The 25,673-nt window shown below is 38.0% G+C and overlaps 1 protein-coding gene across 5 annotated transcripts in view; it reads right to left on the bottom strand.

Moving 5' to 3' along the window:
* The window catches only part of PIK3R4 (phosphoinositide-3-kinase regulatory subunit 4), a 199,451-nt gene that overhangs the window by 76,495 nt on the left and 97,283 nt on the right, over positions 1-25,673 (bottom strand). For 3 of the 5 annotated variants that reach the window (XM_042998257.1, XM_042998259.1, XM_042998258.1), the window contains one exon: positions 1,010-1,070. The gene's annotated coding sequence lies outside the window, so the exon portion shown is untranslated. Of the gene's footprint in view, positions 1-1,009; positions 1,071-22,110; positions 22,129-25,673 lie in introns of those variants that run through there. The other 2 variants (XM_042998260.1, XM_007087378.3) reach the window with 2 other exon arrangements.

Here is a 25,673-nt window from a genome sequence, read left to right as displayed (position 1 = left end):
CATTAGGGCCAAGATCATGAGTTCTAGGACTAGGAATATATAAGAATTGCTACCCACACACAGTTGTTTAGCAGATAATATTTTAGGATTATGTTTATATCTCAGAGGTTGAATTCCATGTATGTAGGTGCTTTAAACATCTCTTCAACAGAGAACCCATGGTATAGAAATGAGATAAATCTGTCTCAGTTTAGATCAATCATGCATTTTCCCCACATCTATTTTTCCCCACCAGTACGTTTTGTGAAATAATTCATGAACTATTTTTCAATGCCTTGTATAAGAACTTCTATGGTTTTCTTTCCTTTTATTTCTTTCTTTTTTTTTTCTTTTTTTGTTCTTTCTGTTTTTAAGTAGCAATCATGGCTGCCCAGGAGGTTTTTTGGTTTTGTTTGTTTGTTTGTTTGTTTGTTTTTAAAGAAATCTCACCTAGTCCTTTTGAGGATAAATAAAAAAATAAAATTTGCTTGCCACTGGTGGAGTATAAAGAGTAAAGAGCCCGCAAACACTCTTCTATCCTCTGGTCAACAGCCTCTCAGATGCATTGTGGCAGCAATGGCTAACTCCCTTCTACAGAAAATAGATGTCACAGAAAAGTATCTGTATAGGAACACCCCACCCCTTGCATATGAGGGGGGCCAAATGACTAGCTCTCTACTAGGAAGTATAAGGGGAAATTATGTATTTCACTTCCAGGTCAAGGCAGTTAAGAGGTGAATGACCTTCTCTGCTCTCTCTTTGCTTCAGCCTAGATGCAGGGAACTTCAAGGCCTTAGGTAAGGCCAGAGCCACAAGATGGTAGGAGCCTATGTTCCTGAATCACAACCTGGAGAAAGACCACCTGTTAAATAGGAATACCCAAACAGGACTTTTATATAAGCAAACGTAAACTCCTATGTGTTAAGTCAGTGAAATGTTGACATCATTTGCTACAGTTGTTAGTCTTACCTTAACCAATACATTCATCTTCCAAATCTCTATCATTCCTTACCTCTTCTGGGCTACTCACCTCACCAGTGCACTTCCAATCCTGTGAGGTATCCATGTGGATTCCCTGTAATCCTTGCATCCTAAGGAAAAGGAGTAAAAGAGAATTCCTAATGTAATAGGAATACATTTTCTTTTTTTGTACAAATTGCCAGCTAACAGAGGTAAAGGGAATCATAGGAAATTATCACTGTGTAACTGCAATATAATAATTGATTGCCACAAAGACTATCAATGGATTCTACATGCATCGGGCAGAAAGGGTTGGGGCAACAAGATAGACTCATGGTGTCCAAGGAATAGCTACAGATTACTTTCTAGGTCAGGAAGCGTGGAGAATGAATCTTTTCATTCATTTAGTGGGAAATTCTGGCAGTGAACCCTTTATTGAAGTGATCAAACTTAATATTGCTAAGAGTAGGTATTGCAAGTAGTATTGCAAGGCTCCTGATATAATGCAATGGACAGTACACAGTATCACCCAGGAAGCATTCTTACCAAGAATGTTTAACTTGAATCTAATCAAGCCTCTAGACCTCACTGTCCAATATGATAGGCACTAGCCATACCTTACTACTGAGCACTTGAAGTGTGGCTACTCCAAATTGAGATGTGCTGTAAGTGTGTAAAAAAAAAAACCACACACACACAGGATTTAAAGAACTTAGCACAAAAAAAAATTGAAAAAAAGTATCACTGATATCTTTTAATATTGACTATATATTAAAATAATATTTCCGATATATTGGTTTAAATAAATATCTTCTTAAAACTAATCTGGTTTTTTTTTACTTTTTAAAGTGTAGCTACCAGATGACTTTAAATTTTATAAGTGGCTCATGCTATATTTTTATTTGATAGCCTTTCTCTGGACTGAACTTCAGCTTATAAAAAGTAAAAGAGATAGAGGAATAATTTAAGCAATACCATCAGGAAACAATCTGACAAACCCAGAAAATGGAACATCAGCCTGGATTCTTCAAAAAGTCAATACTATGAAAAACATGGAGAGACTTTTCTAGAGTAAAAGATTCAAAGAGACATAAGACTCAAATGCAATATACAAACCTCAACCTGACCCAGGATTAAAAAAGCTATGAAGATATTTCATGCATATTTGGGGAAATTTAAATATGGACTGAATATTTCAGAGTGAAAGAAATGGCAGAAAATGTTATTAAAATTGGTAATTATTTCATTCTGCTATCACTTCCCTGTATCTTATTTAAAAACACCTAAGCTGCCTGACCTATAGCTGTTTCATAATTACATAAGGGATTAGTAGACAGAGAGAGAGCTAGCCCCCAGTTACCTTCAAATGTGTAATGTTAGGTGAAACTTTATTCTTGAAAAAATGGGAATGCAAAGGCTAAACCAAGTTGGTTTTTTTTTTTAACGTTTATTCATTTTTTGAGAGAGACAGAGAGTGAATGGGGGAGGGGCAGAGAGAGAGAGGAAGACACAGACTGTGAAGCAGGCTCCAGGCTCTGAACTGACAGCACAGAGCCCTACACGGGGCTCCAACTCACAGACCATGAGATCATGACCTGAGCCAAAGTCGAATGCTTAACCAACTGAGCCACCCAGGCACCCCTAAACCAAGTTTTTAAAAGAAGATGATAGTTGTCCTGAAAATCAAATCATTTTAATGATAATAAGTCCTATAAGATAAAGTACAGGGTGTGTGAGATGATGTAATGGGGGGAGGGGTGCATTCAGGGAGGAGCTTCCTGAACTGTTGGCATTTAATCTGGGACTTGAAAGATGAGCAAGTTTTGGTTACAAAAAGAGTAGGGGAAAGAATCTTCTAAGCAAAGGAAAGAGTAAATGTGAAGGCTTCCTGGTGGGGAGAAGTTTGACAGGTTAGAAGCGAAGAGGCCATTGCAGGGGCCTGAGAAGGACAGTGAAAGATGATGGATGTGGGCAAACAGAATCCATCTAGAGTGCCGTTCCTCTACTTTGCCACTTTTTTTCCACTTCTACTCCTGTACCAATTCTCTCCCACAAAGGATTTAAACTGACTTTACAAGTTTAAGTCAGATGATGAAAAGGGAAACAATAAAGGGTAATTAAAAGGAGCAAAGAAATAGTACTTTAACTTCAGATGAGTTTTCTATTTAGCTTTGAAATTACGACAACAAATCCCAAAAAGGAAATTTGTGGTTCACATAGTTCTCATTGTCTGGTAAAGGAAAACAGACTAATTAATATAGGAAAAAAACCCACACATTTTCCCTAGACCAACTTCAAGGTGAGATTTCTTTCTTTGAGTCTTTGTAGAAAAGACACCAGTTATCAAGTTAAGTAGGCACCATGAATAGAATTTTCCTAGTGTTGAGTAAATGGTTCAGCAAATATGGTGCCTACTGGTTGGGCCCCATTCAATAGTATGCTTAGAGCATCTTCTGTTTTTCTAGATACTTGATCTCCATCTAACTTCCCTCTTAGGTGACTTTTTCTAGTTCTGTGTATTTAAATATCAATATGCTGATAATGCTATTTTTTTTTCTCTCAAACCCTTACCTGGCCCCTGAGCTCATATATCCAGTATCCTTTTGACTTTTATACTTGAGCTTGTAGTAACAACTTGCTAAGTTGGGGGGGAGCTAAGATGGCATCATAGTAGGAGGACCCTAGGCTTGTCTCTCCTTTAAACACAGCTAGATAAATATCAAATCATTCTAAATACACAAGAAATCAACCTGAGGACTGACAGAACAAACTGCATAACCAAAGGGAGAGAAGAGATCACATCAAGGAAGGCAGGAAGTATGGAGATGTGGTTTGAGGGAGAAAAGAATCACGGATGTTGCAGAGGGGAGGAAGCCCTGGTTGCAGAGAAAGGCAAGGGGGAGGGGAGAGAAAGAAAGAGAGAGAGAGGCACCCAGGGCAAGGCACAAGGAGAACATTTCCCCAAAGGCAGGCTGGGAAAATGAAAGGGACTGATTTTCATGAGTTTTTGTAACCCATGGGGATTCAAGACTGGGATTTTAGGGGTCTGTGGGCTTGGCTGGGATAGAGCCCAGAAGGTGCTGCCCTGCTCCTGGAGAGAAGGCAAGCAAGCAACCCTAGGGCTGACAGCAAGATCTGAGAGGATCACCTAAGGAATACGAGGAGGAAATTGTTCACTCTTCTTGGAGCACATCTGAGAGAGGTGGCATTCGCAGAGACACCTCTCCAGGGTCAAAAGAGCCAAGCTGCCATTTCCCTCCCCCAGCCCTCAACATAGGCCCGGACACACCTGTTGAGAGTGGCTAACCCAGACACTGGCTGTTTAGCCTGCTTTGCTCCGAATCCCATGTGCCTGTGTTCTGGCACAGCTCCCTTACTCGATCAAACCTGCAACAGTCCCAGCATGGACAGACCCTTTCCCAGAGGACCAGCACCGGTCCCTGCCACACCAGGTCCCTAAAGGTTGGAGTTTTAAAAGTCAGCAGGCTTGCCTGGGAGAGAGTCCAGAGGGTTCTGCACTGCTCCTAGAGAGAAGGCAGGCAAGCAACCCAGAGACAACATAAGACAGAGATCTGAAAAATGCCTGGGATACATGAGGGGAAATTATTTGCTCTTCTGGGGTGCTTCCCTGAGAGCAGCAAGCACTGAGTCCCTCTCCAGGGACAAAGAAGCTGGCTGGGGCCATTTCCTTCCTGTGTCCTTCAGCATAAACCAACTTCAGTAAATAGAACAGTGCCAACACTGGCTGCCCAGCCTGCTTACACCAAGTCCTGCCCTCTTGCACCCTGCTGTTACTGCTTTTTTCCTACAAGTGTGCCTAAGGGCCAACACAGTGGACCCTGTCCCCAGAAGACCAGCAGAAACCTCTGCATGCACCACATCTACCAACCATAGAGTTCTGCAAGGCTTCAGTTCTACTGGAAGAAGCATGAGATCTCATTTAACAAGCACTGGAGCACACCTCATTAAAATGTGCCATACTCTGGCCAAGGTCCAAATACTGCCCACTACAGGCAAGGAGAACCTCTGCAAATGACTGACCTGAGGGATAGAGCAGCCAAAGCATAGCGGTAGAGTCCACACAGCATATGCCAAGACATTCCCTGAAGCACCAGGCCCTGGACATCATATGACTTCTTCTTCATAAAGCAATTACTCTCAGGAACAAGAAATATAACAGGCTTTTTTAACACAGAGAAGACAGAGACCTAGACAAAATGCCAAGATGCAGTTATTCACCCCAAAAGAAAGAACAAGAAAAGGTCACAGCCATAGATCTAATCAGAACAGATATAAGTAATATACCTGATAGAAAACTTAAGGCAACAATCATAAGGATACTCACTAGGCTTGAGAAAACTATGGAAGACATCAGGAAAACTCTATTGCAAAGATAAAAATCTAAAAAACAATCAGGCAGAAATGAAAAATGCAATAAATGAGATTCAAAACCAGCTGGATGTAATGACCACAAGGATGAAAGAAACAGAGGAATGAATAAGTGATGTTAAAGATGGTTATAGAAAATAATGAAGCTGAACAAAAGAGAGAAAGGAAAATCATGGATCACAAGAGTAGACTTAGGGAACTCAGAGACCCCATCAAATATAGTAACATTCATATCATAGGAGTCCCAGAAGAAGAAGAGAGAGAAAAAGCATTTGACAAAGTACAACATCAGTTCAAGATAAAACCCCTCAACAACGTAGGGACAGAGGGAATATACCATACCCTAACATCACAAAGGCCATATATGAAAGATTGGTAGCTAATATCATACTCAATGGGGAAGAATTGAGAGCTTTCCCCTACGGTAAGGAACAAGACAGGGATGTCCACTCTCACCACTGTTATTTAACATAGTACTGGAAAACCTCATGTAGAAAACGCTAAAGACTCCACCAAAAAATTGCTAGAACTGATACACAAATTCAGTAAAGTTGCAGGATACAAAATCAGTGCACAGAAATCTGTTGCATTTCTACACACTACTAATGGAAGCAGCAGAAAGAGAAATCAAGGAATCAATCCCATTTACAATTGTACTAAACACCATAAGATATCTAGGAATAAACCTAACCAAAGAGGTAAAATATCTGTATTCTGAAAAGTGTAGAAAACTGATAAAATATATTGAAGATGATACAAATAAATGGAAAACCATTCCATGCTCATGGATTAGAAGAAAAAATATTGTTAAAATGTCTATATTACCCAAAGCAATCCACACATTTAATGCAATCCCTATCACAATATCACCAATATTTTTCACAGAGCTGGAACAAACAATCCTAAAATTTGTATGGAACCACAAAAGACCCCAAATAGCTAAAGAAATCTTGAAAAAGAAAAACAAAGCTGGAGACATCATAATTCCAGATTTCAAGTTACATAACAAAGCTGTAGTGATCAAGACAGTATGGTACTGGCACAAAAACAGACACATAGATCAATGGAACAGAATAGAAAACTCAGAAATGGACCCACAACTGTATGGTCAACTAATCCTCGACAAAGTAGGAAAGAATATCCAATCAAAAAAAGACAGTCTCTTCAACAATTGGTGATGGGAAAACTGGACAGCAACATGCAAAAGAACAAAACTGGACCACTTTCTTACACCATACACAAAAATAAGCTCAAAATGGATGAAAGACCTAAATGTGAAACAGGAAACCATAAAAATCCTAGAGGAAAACACAGGCAACAACCTTTTTGACCTCGGCCACAGCAACTTCTTACTAGGCACATCTCTAGAGGCAAGGGAAACAAAACTAAAAGGCAACCTTCAGAATAGGAGAAGATATTTGCAAATGACATACCTGATAAAGGATTAGTTTCCAAAATCTATAAAGAATTTATAAAACTCAACACCCAAATACCAAATAATCCAGTTAAAAAGTGGGCAAAAGACATGAACAGACATTTTTCCAAAGAAGACATACAGATGACTAACAGACACAAGAAAAGATGCTCAACATCACTCATCATCAGGGAAACACAAATCAAAACTACTATGAGATACTATCTTACACCAGTCAGAATGGCTAAAATTAACAACACAGGAAACTACAGATGTTGGCGAGGATGTGGAGAAAGGGGAACCCTCTTACACTGTTTTACACTGTTAGTGGGAGTACAAACTGGTGTAGCCACTCTGGAAAACAGTATGGAGTTTCCTCAAAAAATTAAAAATAGAACTACCCTATGATCCAGAAATTGCATTACTAGGTATTTATCCAAAGTATACAAAAATACTGATTCAAAGTATACATGCATCCAGATGTTTATAGCAGCCTTATCAACAATAGCCAAATTATAGAAAGAGCCCAAATGTCCATTAATTGATGAATGGATAAGGAAGATGTGGTGTATATACATACATATATATACATATGTATATATATATACATATGTATATATATGTCAGTTAGAGAAAGACAAATACCGTATGATTTCACCCATACGTGGAATTTCAAAAACAAAACAGATGAACACAGGAGAGAAAAAAGAGAGAGAGAGGTGAACCAGGAAACAGACTCTTAACCACAGAGAACAAACTGAGGGTTACTGGAGGGGAGGTTGGAAGGGGAATGGGTTAAATGGGTGAGGGGCATTAAGGACAGCATATGTTGTGATAAGCACTGGGTGCTATATGTAAGTGATGAATCACTAAATTCTGCCCCTGAAACTAATATTACACTGTATGTTAACTAACTGGAATTTAAATAAAATCTTGAAAAAAATAATAAAAGCTCCCACTTATATAGGGCTTAAAACATGCCAGATATTAATTCATTTAAACTGCCAATTAATTCCATAAAGTAGATGCCATTACATCCCCATTTTTCAGAAGATAAAATGGAGACAGAGGTAAATAACTTACCTAAGATCACATTCTCAGTAAGTCAAAAGTAGTAGATGAGAAACACAAAGATACTGATGTGTTAAACAAGAACATGTGCTAGTTTTTGAGTACACAACAATATTTGACCAGGCAGTAAGTTTATTGGTGGTCTGTTCATTAATGAGTTTTTTTTATGATCGTTGTTCTTATGCTCAGCATTGTAACTTTGGGCATTAGATAATAAATACATGAGAAATGAAGAGTCCTTGTAGCACCATTACAACATGACTGAGATAATGAGATATAATGGTACTAAATGAGATAATGCCAACATGTATAGGATTTTTACGCATTCAAATGCGTGGGTCTATCCATTTGAAAGACAATATACCAATGTTAAAAGAAATTCTCTCTCATTGGTTTATATTTTTTAAAGTTAAAATTTTAAATGCTAATTTTCTATATGTATTACTCTTTTGTCTTACAGTTAATATGTTTTATTATAGATACGTGAGAAAACATAAAAAAGGGACAGATGTATAAGTCTGGTAATACTTTAGTGTGTAGCTATTCTTCCGCATTGTTTTTAATTTCTAGTTGTTCATATTTATTTTTCACAAAAATGGGCTCGTACTATATATATTGATTAACCAATGAAAATTTCACCCAGTTTGGAAACCTGAGATGTATAATGTATATGGATGTATACATCCATATGTATGTATATGTATAATAAGATGGATGAGCTTATGAGTATATAGAAGACCTTATATATCTATACATTGTATTGGTCAATGTTTTTATGAATATTTGACCAAGATAAATGATCATTTCTGAAGTCATTTCAGACACTTCAGACTCCTCCAACAAACTTCTCCGTTGCCTGCCTCTTGCACAGAGGTTGTGAAAGCTGTATATTTGTCTTCCCAGTCTCCCTTGCACTAGGAATGGCCATGGGATTTTTTTTGTCCAACAAGATACAAGGAGAAATCTGCTGGCACCACCTTTTCCCCTCTGACCTTCCAACATTGATGACATATGAGATCTTCAGAGCTATAGTATCTATAATATTACCATGATGAAGAGGCATGAGGGAAAGGCAAAGATAATCCCAATAATGTTGGCCCTAATAGTGGTCAAGCCTCTGAACCAATGTCAGTGGTCCCAGTCTTCAAATTTCTGATTGCATGAGAAAAATAAACATTTGTTTAAGCCACTGTTGGCTGGATTTTCTATTACTTATAACCAAAAATCTTTTTTAACTGATAGAATCCTGTAAAAAGTTAACGAATTTATTTTACTCTAGAATTTTAAAGTCACTTAATTCCAGGGGACACCAGTGTTGAGTTTGCAATTATACTGAAGATGACTTTCATATTACAGTGTGACCTTTACAGTCTCTTGTTTGTAGCAGGCAAGTATGCCCATGTGGCTTAAAAAATAAAACTAAACTCATGGCCTTTAGTTCATGTGTTTCTAACAGCTGAATATGGTTTGCTTGTAGGAATATAAATTCCCCTAAAATGTTAATTGATTCAGTTTGACAGTGCTTGCCATATCATGAATCAACATCGTGATGTTTCTGTGGACTAGTGATCAAGATGGTGGTATAGAGAAGAATCTGGTAGTTACAGTATAGGTATGTTTGTTTTGAATGTTTTGTCTTTAATGGAATTCAGGAAGATTGAGACTTATTTCTTTTAGGAATTGGAATGCCTGTGCGTTGAAGGGAGAGACAGTATAACATCACTATTAGGGGCTAATCCTAATCCTAATCAAGTAATATTATACCCTCTTAATTGCTTATATATGTATATAATGCACATTAGGGAACTGATTTAACCTACATGTTTTAAGTTTTTTAATTTTAATTCCAATATAGTTAACACACAGCATTATATATTATATTAGTTTCAGGTATACCAGATAGTGACTCAACAATTCTATATACTATTATTCAGTTCTCATCATGATAAGTGTACTCTTAATCCCCTTCACCTATTTTACCCATCTCCCCACCCACTTCCCCTCTCATAACCAGTTCGTTCTCTATAGTGAAGAAGCTGTTTAGCTACATGTTTTAATTATCTATTGCTGTATAAGAAATTATCTCAAGACATAGTGGTTTAAAATAAAAAGAATTTACTATCTCTCATGGTTTCTGTGGACCTGGAATTCAAACAGGGAGAGCTTATCTCTACGATGTCTGAGGTCTCAGGCGGAGACATAAAGGCTGGCAGTTGAACTCATTTGAAGGCTCTGTAACTCCCGTGTCTGGAGGTTGGTCCCGGCTGTGGTGGAGGTCTAGCTGGAGTTGTCTGCTGCAATAGCCACACACAGCCTCTCCAAGTGACCTGGCTGACCTCACAACATAGTAGATAGGCTCCAAGTTCAGGCCCCCAGTGAGAGAGAGCCAAGGGGAAGTTGTGTTGCCTTCTATAATCTAGCCTCAGTGACACAATGTCACATCCGCCACCTCATATTGGGTAAGGTAATCACAAAGTTCCACCCAGTTTCAAGAGAAAAAAATCAATAGACCTCTCGATGAAGGCATACCAAGGTCACCTTACAAGAAGAGCAAGTGTGCTGAAGCATATATACGACATTGGGATAGGATCTTTGGAAAACATACCATACTATATTATACTGCCATACTATATATACTGTTATCCCACCTCATTAATAAACAGCCATGCCACAAGTGTTTTGAAGATATTGACAATGTCCAAAGATATTTTTTATTGTCTTAACAAGATTGGGGGAGGGGCAGGGTTGCTACTGACATCTAGTGGTTAGAGGCCCGGGATGCTGCTAAACATCCTACAAGGTACAGAACACACACATACACACACACACACACACACACACACACACACACACACACACACAATTAGCCTCAAAACAGGTTGAGGAATCATGTCTTAGAGTATTAGCACTCTATATGTATTTAAAATAATAAGACAGAAAGTAGAGGGACCTATAGAAAACATCAAAATCCTGAAAGTCTTCCAACTGAAACATTTACTTTGATATTTGATATTATGTGTTATTTATGATCTACAAATAGCAAAGGTCGTTACTTAATCAAACCTTGATTCCAAATAGGATATACTGAATGAACATCAACTCTCGGCGGACATGAATAAATAGAAAGACCCCCTGTTTGTGGAACAAAAGAATTTATATTGTTAAAATGTCCACACTACCCAAAGCCATCTATAGATTCAATGTAATCCCTATCAAAAGTCTAATGACAATTTTTCATAGAAATAGACAAGCCAATCCTCAAATTTGTATGGAACCACAAAAGACCCCAAATAGCCAAAGCAATTCTGAGAAAGAAGAACAAAGCTGGAGGCATAAACTTCCTGATTTCAAACTATACTATAAAGCCACAGTAATAAAATTACTATGGTACTGGCATAAAATGGACACATCCTGGGGCCCCTGGGTGGCTCAGTCAGTTAAGCATCTGACTCTTGGTTTCGCCTCAGGCCATGATCTTACAGTTTGTGAGTTTGAGCCCCACGTTGGGTTCCACGCTGACAGTGCGGAGCCTGCTTGAGATTCTCTCTCTCCCTCTCTCTCTGCCCTTCCTCTGCTCCCTCTCTCTGTCTCTCTCAAAATAAATATATAAACTTAAACAAAAATTTTTAAATGGACACATACCAATGGAGCAGAACAGAGAACCAAGAAACTAACCCTTGCATATATGGTTAACTAATATTTGACAAAGGAGCCAAGAAAACACTGTAGGGAAAGGATTGTTTCTTCAATAAATGATAATGGAAAAATTGGATAAACTCATGTAGAATGAAATTGGACGTCTATCTTACACCACTCACAAAAATTAACTCAAAATGGATTAAAGACTTCAATTTGACCTAAAACCAGATAACTCCTAAAAGAAAATATAGGGGAAAAGCTCTTTGGCATTGATCTTAGAAGTGGTTTTTTGGATATGACACCAAAAGCATAGGCAACAAAAGCAAAAAGGAATAAGTGAGACTACATCAAACAAAAAGCTACTGCAGGGGCGCCTGGGTGGCTTGGTCGGTTAAGCGTCTGACTTCGGCTCAGGTCATGATCTCACGGTCCGTGAGTTCGAGCCCCGCGTCGGGCTCTGTGCTGACAGCTCAGAGCCTGGAGCCTGTTTCAGATTCTGTGTCTCCCTCTCTCTCTGCCCCTCCCCTGTTCATGCTCTGTCTCTCTCTGTCTCAAAAATAAATAAACGTTAAAAAAATATTTTTTTTCAAAAAGCTACTGCAGAGCAAAACAAAATCCAACAAAATGAAAAGGCAACTTAAGAATGGAAGAAAATATTTACAAATCATATATCTGATAAGGGGTAAATATCCAAAATATATAAAGAACCCACACAATTAAATAGCAAAAACAAACAATCCAATTACAAAATGGTCAGAGGAACTGAATACAGATTTTTCCAAAGACATGCAGATGATCAACAGACACATGAAAAGGTGCTCAACATCACTAATCATCAGGGAAATACAAATCAAAACTTGAAGGAGTTATCACGTGATACCTATTAAAATGGCTATGGTAAAAAAGACAAGAGACAACAAGTGTTGGTGAGGGCGTGTAGAAAAGGAAATCCTTGTTCACTGCTTGTGGGAATGTAAATTGGTCATGGTAAAGCCACTATGGGAAACTGTCTGGAGTTTGGACAAAAAAAAAAACAAAAAACTACCAGGTGATCCAGCAATCCTACTTCTGGGTAATGAAATCAAGATCTCAAAGAGCTATCTGCACTCCCATATTCATTACAATATATTCATCATAGCCAAGATTGGGAAACAGCCTAAATATCCATTAGCAAATGAATGTATAAAGAAATGTGGTATGTACACACAATGGAATGTCATTCAGCCATGAGAAAGAAAGAAATCCTGGCATTTATGACAACACAGATAGATCTCAAAGGCATTATGCTAAGTGAAATAAGACAGAGAAAGACAAATACTGTATGATATCACTAAAAAAGCCAAACTCATGAAAAGAATTGAGTAGTAGTTACCAGGGGCTGGGTGATAGGGGAAATAGGCAGGTGTTGGTCAAAGGGTATACACTTCTGGTGATAAGATGAGTAAGTTTTGGGGATCTAACATACAGTAAGGTGACTATAGTTAACATTACTGTATTGTGTGCTAGGCAGTTGTTAAGAGAGTAGCTATAAAATGTTTCACCATAAAAAGAAATGGCAATTATACAAGATTATGAAGGTGTTAGCTAACACTGTGGAGCTAATCATTTAGAATATGCATCAAGTCAACACCTTAAACTCATACAATGTTACATGTCAAATATACCTCAAGAAAACTGGACAGAAAGAAAAAACTCTCAGGGAATGAAATGAGTCTATTAAATATATATTCCATTATTTTTACCTACCTTATACCTCTACACCTAAAGGGCATTTTTGTCATAGGCTTGTTACCCTTTGTATGAGTACGTTATTTGTGAACTACTTGTTAGCCCATTTGTCTTAAAAAATGTTTTTGTCTGGTTTTCACCATCCTCTCCCTCCTCCTGAAATCTAAGCTCAGAGGAAATCAACAATTTTAATATAGGGCATGAAGAGATGTAATTTCCTTAAGGACCCTTGAACAACTCTTATCTTTTATTAAGTACCATACATGCTATATAAGCCTGTCCTTGCTGTTCTTCCTTTTTCCTATTGGTCATTCACTAAGCGTAAAAAGGCATCTAATTTTAAAGAGGCAGCTCTCGAATAAAGATAAAATGGGCAGGTTTCCCCCTCCTCTCCACAGTATGCCCCACTGGCTGCACACAAAACAATTACAACTCACCAGTCAGCCCTTTTCCAGGAGATAGCATCAGCAATTTTGCTCAGGGATTTTTTTTTCTTTTTTTTTTTTTTTATGAACAATAGCAGAAATAATGGCCTAATTCACTTGAAAAAATAAAAAAAACTATTCCTGTTGTTTTCTCCGAAACAATACAATATTAACCCAAGTCTTTCCTAACCAAAGCCACACAATTATGCATTTTAATACTATGATGATTTTTAACAGTATTAAAGTGAAAGAAATTCATTAGAGAAATATGTAACACTGAAAAATTAATGCCAGCTCAGAGGATAACACATTCTGATCTGTTTTAATTCCCTATGATGTAAATGTATTTTCAAGTTTGGTATGGATCCTAAGAGAGTCTACTTTGTCTTTCAGTGCTAGTCCTAACACTGAAGGACACGTCCTCAAGCCGTTAATGTAATTTGAAGGAAGATGCTTGAAATATCCTGTTACTTCAGGGAACAGAGAAGCCATGTTGATTTCAATGCCAAGAACAATGAATCCTTATCTCATTCCTTACAGTGCATGTCTGAGCTTCTCTGAGGTTCTCTTGATTTTCCCACCCCCTGCCCATTGGAAATAATCATATTAAAGAAGACAGGAAAAAAGACTTTTTAATATTTTATTCTAATTAAAATAAAATAGTAACTATAGAGACTGATGCAGTAGAAAACCTCTTTTCATCCTGGGGGCTGGGGAAAGGGTGAAAAGAGCTTTATGAACAGAATTCCACTAGAGGGCAGTGCATCCCAGTGGAGGATCCTGGCCAATGTTCACAGGTTGTTAGGATGATTAAGATTGTGTAGCGAACGTGAAAAATGTTTGTGATACTGTTAAGTGAAAACAAAATAGAATTCAGATACTCTGTTAAAAAAAAACATGTATGTTTGTGCACAAGAATCTCATAGTAGTTAAGAATTTAATCTTGATCTTAATCAGATCTCGGCTTCATCCCTATCTCCATCACTTACTGGCTCTGTGCCCTTGAATCAATTGTTTAAAAACCTCTAAGCCTCAGTTTCTACATCTGTAAAAGTGAGACAATTACAGACATCACACAGGCTCTTGTGAGCATTAAGAGGAATCATCTATATAAAATGTCCAGTGTAGTGCCAAACATATAGTTGCTCAACAAAAAAAATAACAGGATGATGATGATAATGACAAAAAAAGAATACTAAAAACAAGCATAGGAAAATTAGAATAATTTAAGTTATTGGATTAAGCTGTTTCTAGGGTTTTTTATCGGAGAGTATGTAGTAGAATGTACATTTTAATCGGCTTTACATGAAACTATTCTCTTTCATAAGCATTCTGGTTTTTTCTGGTACCCTATCTTCAGCATTTTTAAATTTCAAAGAGAAAAACTTTCATGTTGCTACAAAATGTTATTTCTGTCATTTTAATATCTTGAATGTTATTATCACATTTTTGCTATTAATTTTCATTTCCTAACTGAATAATCTGTCAATATCCTGAGGGAAAAATGAAATATATAATTTATCTTTTAATATTTTAAAATATTAAACTTAAATGTCTTAAATTTATTCTTAATGAGCTATGTCGCCTCAGGCATGGTATAGTATATTTCTCTTAGAACTCTCAGTCTAAAAAATTTTATCTGATGAAAAATAGAAATATTTAGTAAATTGTCACATGTGCCAATTACTCATAACAAAATGACTCTTTAAATGAGTTCCAGTAATCATTTAGGTGTTCCTTTGCAAAGTAACTGTATGTTACAGAGGCAAACAGGGCAGAGTGACTTAAGGCTAAAATATTCCATCACTGACAAGGAAAGGTCATTCAGAAATAAAGATTTAATGCCACTGAAATGATAGTGTGAGTCAAACTGGAAATATTTAATTTATAAAACTTTGATTTATATTGTTCACTCTGTTCTTAGCCTTTTAAAAGTAGCTGACTCACTACTTATCATGAGAAAAAGATCAAAAAAGCCAGCCCCTGGCAATAGCTACTATCTCAGGCGTTTGCCTGAATTATAACCACCATTCCTACACCATGACCATCACCAATGAACCAAGCTGACCATCATCTCTACCATCACCATTACTCCTTCTGCCTTGATCATTGTATACTTTTTTCATCTCCCTCCCTATTTGATCCTACCTGGTCTATTAATTAAGGGGAAGAAAATTACTTAGGGATTTCCTATACCTTATTGTATTCTAACCTCAGGTATAGGGGCACCTGGGTGGCTCAGTCACTTGAGTGTCTGACTGCAGCTCAGGTCATGATCTCACAGTCCATGAGTTCAAGCCCCACAATGGGGTCTGTGCTGACATCTCAGAGTTGTGTCTCCCTCTCTCTCTGCCCTTCCCTGCTTGCACTCTCTCTCTCTCTCTCTTTCTTTCTGAGATAAATAAGCAATAAAAAAATCTTTAACTTCAGGTATAAATGAGAATACATCCTTATGAAATTAAAGATGGCGGGGGGCGGGCATCTGGGTGGCTCAGTCAGTTAGGCTTCTGAGTCTTGGTTTCAGTTCAGGTCGTGATCTCCCTGGTTAGTGGGTTCAAGCCCCATGTCCAGTTCTGAGCTGACAGTGCAGAGCCTGCTTGGGATTCTCTCTCTTTCCCTCTCTCTGCCCCTCCCCTACTTGAACTGTCTCTGTCTCTCCTAAAAAAAATAATAAAAAGATGGCAGGTACACACCTTCATATCTAAACCAGGAAAGACTCTTAGAACATCAGGTCATGATGACTACTCGTAAATATCATCAGAGAAGGAAGCCCAGGAGTTGTCCTCCCACCCACCTGCCAGTCACAAAGGTGCTCTGATGGATCCCAAGGGAAGTTCTCATCACTAGGTGTTACTTCAGAAAACAAGGGCCTCCATAAGTATCGAGATGAATGTGAAACTCAATGTGTATAAAATATGACAATAGCTTCAACTTAATTACCCTCTGATGTCACCCTTCTGGGGCCCTGGATCTTCAGGGCCCCAGCAATCTTCATCAGTTTTACAAGAACATTAATTTGCTAAATTACAGGACTCTCTTCAACATTCTGGATCTGAAAGTTATTTTATATAGTGTTTCCTAAACCTGGCTGATAATAAGAACCATGTCAGGGGGTGCCTGGGTGGCTCAGTTGGTTAACCATCTGACTTCAGCTCAGGTCATGATCTCCCAACTCATGGGTTCAAGCCCCATGTCAAGTTCTGTGCTGACAGCTCAGAGCCTGGAGCCTGTTTTGGAGTCTGTGTCTCCCTCTCTCTCTGCCCCTCCCCCACTCATGCTCGCTCACTTGAACTCGCTCTCTCCTTCTCTCTCTCTCAAAAAAATTAATAAATAAATAAACATTAAAAAAAAAAAAAGAACCATGTCAGGAAGGTTAATTTTTTTGTTTTTGTAAAACAAGTTCTAGAGGCTCCAAGTTCTGTAAATTTTAAAAGCTCCCTCAGGTGATTCTGATGATTCTCTAGGCTTGAGAACCACAGGACATAGATGATAGCCTCATCTCTTCACCAATCCTGGTATCACAAAATTCCTTGATCTGAGTAAACTTTGGCTAATGGCAATAGGCCCACTGTGCGCTCAGACCAAGAAATAAGTTCTTAACAGCCTGAGGTGGAATCCCTGTCTTCTCTTCTCCCTGCTTAGCTATGGCCCCCAAAGGCATTAAACTCAATCTAAAATGGATGACAATGGGAGACCACCAGGCTTTGGGACATAGTTGGTGCAAGAACTCTTTAGCTATCCAGCCCCAGTTTTCAGCTGACCAAGAAGATGCTGTAGGTCTTATTAGAGTCCCAGAACTCTGCTAAAGAGGCCCGGGGGTCAAGGATTCAAAAGCCTCTGGTCTCTAGGATGATGGGCTCTGTTTCACAACCTGAAAAACTCTCATCCACAAACCACCCTAGATGACTCCATTTAAAATCTTAACCAGAAACAGTGTGGAGGGTCCTCAAAAAATTAAAAATAGAACTACCCTACGACTCAGCAATAGCACTACTAGGAATTTACCCAAGGGATACAGGACTGCTGATTCACTGGGACACATGTATCCCAATATTTATAGCAGCGCTTTCAACAATAGCCAAATTATGGAAAGAGCCTAAATGTCCATTAACTGATGAATGGATAAAGAAGCTGTGGTTTATATATACAATGGAATACTACTTGGCAATGAGAAAGAATGAAATCCTGCCATTTGCAGCAACGTGGATGGAACTGGAAGGTACTATGCTGAGTGAAATAAGTCAGTCACGGAAGGACAGATATCATATATTTTCACTCATATGTGGGTCTTGAGAAACTTAACAGAAGACCATGGGGGAGGGGAAGGTGAAATATAGTCACAAACAGAGAGGGAGGGAGGCAAACCACAAGAGACTCTTAAGAGTCTCTCACAGAGAACAAACTGACAATGGATGGTGGGGGGGAGGGGGAGGGAAAATGGGTGATGGGCATTGAGGAGGGCACTTGTTGGGATCAGCACTGGGTGTTATATGCAAGCCAATTTGACAATAAATTATATTTAAAAAATAAATGAAAATTCAAAAACAAAAAAACAAAAAAACCTTAACCATTGGGACACCTGTTGGTTCAGTCAGTGGAACTTGTGACTTTTGATCTTGGCATTATAGGTTTGAGCCCCATACTGGGCATATATATTACTTTAAAAATAAATGAATAAAATTATTTTTAAAAACCTCTAACCATAATCATCAGAGACTTTAAGAGTTAGGAATAGGTCAAGGTGATGTGAAGATCTAATACATTCTTTTCCAACTCTAAACCTAAAAGGGGATATTCTGGCAATGGACTTTATGACTTTATTTCAGACTTCTCCCCTCCCCCAGACAAAAACATTATCCTACTGGTGATTATTCTAAAAAAAAAAAAAAAAAAAAAAAAAAAAAAAAAAAAAAGTGTATTCCCTCTCCACCACTGTCCCCCTCCAACATATGTACCAGCTACTGCCTCTTTGATCATCAAGGAAATCATGTCTCTCCATAGAAGAGCCAATCCTCGTAGCTTCTGACTCTACTAGCTTCTTTATATTTTTATTTTGTAGAATGCTACTTAAAGACCTCAAAAAAAACCTTCCAACTTCCTTCCCTGCCTTTCCTAGACCATTTATCCAATAGAGCACAAAATTTGGGTTCAGAGATTCTCCACTTCTATAGCTGCTGAGATAGCACTCCTAACAGATTAAGGCTAATCTAGTTACCATAATAGTTCAATACAATTCCCAGCAACCCTGGAGGCACCTGGGTTGATCAGTTGGTTAAGCATCTGACTTCAGCTCAGGTCATAATCTCACAGTTCATGAGTTTGAGCCCCACATCAGACTCTCTGCTGTCAGAATGGAGCCTGCTTCAGATCCTCTGTCCCCCTGTCTCTTCCCTTCTCCACTTTCTGTCTCTATAAACATTAAACAAAAATTTCTCAGCAACCTCTACCTTACCATAACAATTAGGAGCCAGTCTGTACTCAGATAAAATATCTACACTTCAAAGAACATGTCAACAGGCAGAGAGAAACTCAAAGTGGTAGCCTCCATCGTTGCTAAAACCCCCACCCGTGCTGAAGAGCAGAGGACCTCTGCTATGAACACTTGAATAACAGAGTCTGCCCCATCGCTTGTATTCCAACACTCCTCTTCCATGTGCCTTCACCACGTGCTGGCCACCATGCTCCTATCCTCTGCTTCATACCCCAGTGCCGAGCCTCAGTGAACCAAGATTGAGAAGATGTCATGGGCTTCCAAGGACATCAAATCTTGATTCAATCAATGCTTGATTCACTAGGAAGAGAGTGGATGAAAGAACAATTATAAAATTCTACTTCTCACTTTGGAAACAGATTATAACAGGACACATAAAGCCAAACGAACAGAACAGAGAAAATAAAAGGAAACACATCCCACACCGTCCCTTTAAATGTGTCTGATTTGCCTGTGCATTGCTACAGGACAAAGGAAAGCACATAACTGGCAATGACATATCTCAAGATTTGCCCGTAATACCCTCTCACATACCTGCTCATGACATTTATGTAGACCTTCCTCTTTGCTTTGGATTGTTATTCAAACAAATTAAGTACCACACCATGACCTTCCATTGTCTCCCACCACACACACACACACACAGCTTCTTCTTCAGGTCATACAGACTTAAAAAAGCTGAGCTGGCTTCTGTCTTCAGTCCTAAGCTTTTCCACTAAGGTAGGAAGTTGAGAATATAGAATTTTAGGACTATTCTTAGTGTGTGAGCAAGGTTCTTCCTGCACAGTTCAATACCTTAGATTCAGAGTAATTTTGTGCCATCTCGGACTATGGATTCCAGGAAAGACCCACACTGCAAAGAAGCTAATTTCCTCATATCCAGGAAGGCTAAGTTTTCTTACGGCAGCAATTAGCATCCATCTGTGTTCTTCTATTAATGTGGATCCAGTGTGTAGGTAAGGCCTTGGCAGAGTGACAGAGGATGTCTTTGTCTAGGGGGTAAAAGTAATTTATTAAGAAGATATAAAGGGAGACAGACAGGTGTTCTTTGAGTTAATGATAAGAAATCTGTCTGGAGGTTTTATTTAGTAATATTATTTTAAATGAGCTGGTTTGGGAGGTTTCTAATTTTTCAGAGGACGACCTCTGAATTTAGCCTCAAATCATGAAGTAGAAGGTAACTCTATGAGAAGCTTTCAAAGACTTCCGAAGTTCGTGCCTGGGTTCAATGATCTCTCCCCAGTTGTGAACTTCAACAAAGTTACACGAGTATTACTGCTCTGCCAGAAAGCAGGCCATTTCTATAGATACTGATAACTCATTCTTGATCTGGCCAAAATTCTTATCACACTTTACAGTCATTGATCCATGGAAAGCAAATTAATAGCACAAGTAAGAAGGCAAGGCATACGATGCAGGTTATTTTCCAAATGGGCCACTGCTCCACCAGGCATGCATTAGGTGATAGATGTCACTACTGGACATTATGCTAGCATTTAAATCAGGTCCATTAATCCAGTAGCTCAGATATCAAGCAACTCTCCTTTTGGGCCACCCTCCACATTGTATCATCACTGTTTGGTCACCTTGCCCCGGAATCCCTCATTAAGCCCTTAAATAGGATGATGCAATTTTACACCAAAACCACTAAACACAATTTCCACAGGATACATTTCACATAATACAGGGAACTCATGTATTTTACTGTCTGAATATGGCTGAATGGAAATGAGACTCTTCTTAAGCAGGATTTTTAAATTTTAGGCATATTAGCAAAAATTATGCTAAGGATAAGATCACCCACATGAACTAGAATAAAAAGGAAAAATAACCAGGAAACCAGACTTATGAGATGGCAAATTAGGTGACATCTGTTCACCTTGGCAGACATAACTTTATACTATCCCAAGGCCTGCACTCAGTATAGTCAAAGAGGCTCGTTGATTGAATGAGCCTAAATCACCAGCTAGATCTTGGACAACACCCTCTTATTTCTTTGGGCTGTACCTCCAACTCCACTGTCATTGCCTGATAGGCCTTGGCTGTGCCTTGAACCAGATTTCACAATCCTGACCATGACTTTGGATCCTCCTAATGACTACCTGGCATCTCTGGCCTGACAATGAAGCCACAGACTACCTGGTTCAAGCACCCTCCTACCTTGACTATGTTCCCAGGCTTCTTCTTCCAATACCACCTTTAACCCCAGAGCTCCCTGCTGGCTCAACCCAACAGCAACTACCCATTGGAAGTTGAAAGGCACTGGAGAGGTCTCCCTCCTCATTACCTATTCTCTATGGAAGTTTTACCAACATGTTCATGTAGAATTGGCAACTCTTTCCTTTATGCTCCTACCGTATCCTTGTTGTAAAATTTCTTGAATTAATTAATTTGCTTATGCAGCTTTTTCCCCTATCAACTTCTTAATGTTTCTTAATGGCAGATACTAAGCATCATTTAACCCTTTTATTTCTCCATCGTCTTGCGCAGAACATTCATTCATGGCATGTTGTAAGTCATAATATATGCTTGATGAATGAATGAATGAATGAATGAATGAAAGTTTTCATAATTTAGTCTCTTCCTCAGCACCAAGTTGAAATTCTGTTAGCATTTGAATCATTTTCACTTAAATCACCCTAAAGTTACTGCTATGTCTATTATTCACGGAAAACATCACATCCACTTACAGGAATGTCATATGGACTTTCAAAGTTCTTCACTCAAGATAAGAATATTGAATTTAAATAGCATATTTTTATTTATGTGGTTTTTTAGGATGATTTGTTATAACTGACATTGAGGACTTACTGTGCCCAATTGTTCTCAGTACTTATACATATTAACTCCATAAATCATTATTACAACACCATGAAGTAGGGACTATTGTTATCTTGAAGAAACTAAGTCTAGGATGGTTAAGAAACTTTTTCAAGTTGATAAAGCTACTAAGTGACAGAAACAGCAACCAAATTAGTATCTGATTCCAGAGCCCCAGTGTTGTTCTTACTCACAACATAGGCCACCTCCAAGAATAATCTGTTCTTCTACGCAAAACACCAGACAATGAAGATGTACCTTCGGAGACTGGAAAGAGAGAAGTGGAGACCCTGAAAAGCAAAGTTATGGAGTGTGAAGTCAAAGCCTAAAAGCTAAATGCGTAAGCCCAAGCAGATTTCAGTGTCTCTGTTAGGGAACAGAGAACTTTTTATGGCTATCCTTGAGTTTATTTTCTATTTTTCTTCTTTAGTTGATATGCCTTATATTATTCTCTTGGATACCTGACACAAGAAATGTACAGGAGAATGGGAAGTCACATGGATTTAAGGTAAAGATATAAATTGGGGAGAAGGATAGTGAGGACTGCCAGTCCCTGACTATCCCCATTACAGTCATTACCCTCTGACATTTTTTTAAATTTATTTAAGGTTTGCCCTATTCTGAAATTCTGTGGTGACCTTTCAAGTTTGATTTTTGCTATGGCATGCATTCATATTTTTATTAATGTTTATTTGTTTTTGAGAGAGAAAGAGAGAGAGTATGAACAGGAGAGGGGCAGAAAGAGAGGGAGACACGGAATCCGAAGCAGACTCCAGACTCTGAGCTGTCAGCACAGAGCTCAACGCAGGATTCAAACCCAAGAACCATGAGATCGTGACCTGAGCTGAAGTCAGATATTTAACCTACTAAGCCACCCACACACTCCGACCCTCTAACATTTTCAATAGCATTGCCCTACAACTCACAGAAGAAGAAGAAAAAACAAAGAATGACCAATAAATATATGAAGATATTCAACTTAATTAGTAATCAGGCAAATAAAGAATTAGAATGTCAATGAGATACCACTTCATATCCATCAGATTGACAAAAATTTAAGTCTCATCACACTCACTATGGGGAAATAGGAACTTGCAACCCCTGCTTGTGAGCATATAAATTAATATAACCACATCAGAGAGTAATTTGGTAATATCTAGTGAAGTTGAAGATTTATGATACACTGTGCCCAGGAATTCTGCTTCCACATATATCCTTAGAGAAACTCTCCCACATGCATATTCAAGGATTCTACTGTGTTGCAATAGGAAAAAATGAGATACGTAAGTGTACACTAATAAGAGAATACATAAATACATTCATGTATATTCAAATGATGGACTACTATGTACCAGTGAAGTCAATAAACTTGATATGTCAATATAGATAGATTACAAAAGCAAAATGTTCAGTGAGAAAAGCAAGATAGTGGATGAGATGCCATGCAGTATCATAACATTTATATAAACTTTGAAAACATACAATTCTAAATATTTTTCATAGATATGTACATCTAAAGCATAAGCATAAAAATATGCACAGGAAGGATATGTCAACATTCGAATAAAGGATATGTCAACATTGGAAGCAACTGCTTCTACAATGAGAGAGGTAAACAGGACTAGTATAGAGAACAAAGAGAACCATATGCTTAATATTTCTTTCTTTTTAAAAATGGTCTAAAGCGAGTATGACAAAATAATACAATTTGTGAATTTTACTTTATTTTTTTTTAATTGGGGCAGAGTTTATTTTATTTTTTAATGTTTGTTTATTTTTGAGAGAGAGAGAAAGAGCATAAGCAGGAGAGGGGCAGAAAGAGAGAGGGAGACACAGAATCTGAAGCAGGCTCCAGGCTTAGCTGTTGGTACAGAACCCACTGCAGGGTTCGAACCCACAAACCGTGAGATCATGACCTGAGCTGAAGTTGGACGTTTAACCGACTGAGCCACACAGGTGCCCCTAAAACTTGTGAATTTTAGATTGTTCAGATCTAAACAAACATCTTGTTCAGATGTTTGTAATGTTACCCTTTTTGTTTTTCTGTGTGTTTAAAATATTTCACTGAGAAATCAAACACTTCCCTATACTAAACAGTTTCAAAGGGGTTAAACATAGAGTCTAGTAAGAGAAGCTGCAATTAACGGCAAAGAGGCTTGAGGACATATCAGACAGCACCAATGCTCCAGAGACTGTAAATTATTGCCAAAGCTCAGCTATGCATCACCTACAGGAGAGGGTGGTTCCTCTTCAAGGCCAGTCATGGTTATTTCCCAGCAAGAAAGATAGTTTGGACCTGTCAGACAACCTCTTATTTCTCTTCAGTCAGGTAGAGTTTCTATGACTCACATTCTAATAGTGCTTGTCTTTGGTAAATCTTGCCACCCACACTGGCATGAGACTCACAATATTAAAGAAAATTCAATTTCCAGTGAAATATGGTTTGCACAGACTACAAAACAAAATTCCTTAAGCCAGCCAAACCAAATCTTTTTGGTGCAAAATTCCTATTTTCTTTGTGGTCTTTTCTTCCACCCAAATTCTTCTTGTTAACAGACTTCAAAAATGTATCTTTTGAGGACTTGGAAGCCAACTTGAAGAGTTGTCTTAAAGACGAGATGATTTTAGGATGAATAAGGATAATATCTATGGGAGGTCTGAACACATCAATAATGTTTAAATTCATGAGTTCAGTATCACACACATACGTGCACACTTGCACACACACACACACACACACACACACACACACACAGCTAGTTGGTCACCGTGAAGATGTTATTCATTTAGAAAATCAGGAAGTTAAAGGAAAGAATTCTTTAACCTGCCTTTCCTATATGAACTTTATACTACATAATCAAATAATAGTTGAGGCAAAGTTTCTCTTTATAAATGATTTCCAACAAATAAATGAAGAAGAAAAGTGAGAAGAAGAATATTACTTTTTGCAACCCCTAAATAACTAAATCATCTGAACATTAAGCATGTATAGTGGCTCAGGGTACAAAAGAGAGACAATCAAACATTATGTGCGTCCTAATGAAGAATATATCACCAACTGTGAAATGATCTTGCTAAAACAATTAAGTCTGAATCTCACTAAGCCTCAAGATCCAAATACCAATTTATAGGAATAAGAGGACCGAGGCACATGTTAAAAGGGGAACATAATCCACAAATCTAACTGTGGGAAGCTACAGGAGTAATTCTCATGTTTCTAGAACAAATAATTGCAAAGAGAAAAACAAGAGATATGAAGAGGAAACCTGTAAATTAAAAGACTCAAAAAGCAAACTTTAAAACAAACAAACAAAAAAAAAAAAAACCAGGCAAAACTATAGAATTCAGTCTCAAGTCTAGCACACTTGGATTATAAAACTGTAAGGAAAAATAAGGAAGTAAATATCATAAAGTTAAGATAGTGCTTTGTCATGAGGGAAGGATGAGTTGAGACTGGGACAGAACATGTGGAGGAAAATCTCTGTCTTCTGACATGAATGGTGGTTTTAAGGACATTAGCCTTATAATTCACTAACCTGTAAAACCACTGGTTAAAGACAGAAAGCCTGTAGAACATAAATATTGCAATATAACAAGATAATGGGAAGAAAAAACTATAATAATACCAATTTGCCTCATGTACATCAATAGATCTGTAAATTGCATGATTCTTATCAAAAGCTTTGAAGGTGCATCAAGTAATTACAAAAACAGTGTTAAAAAGAGGGAATATAGTGGCAATTCTTTTCCCTTTGAC

This window comes from Panthera tigris, chromosome C2 (genome assembly GCF_018350195.1).
Source record: "Panthera tigris isolate Pti1 chromosome C2, P.tigris_Pti1_mat1.1, whole genome shotgun sequence".
Taxonomy (NCBI): Eukaryota; Metazoa; Chordata; class Mammalia; order Carnivora; family Felidae; genus Panthera; species Panthera tigris.
The sequence above is the reverse complement of the archived record's forward strand: the minus strand, read 5'-3'. Positions and strand labels throughout refer to the sequence as shown.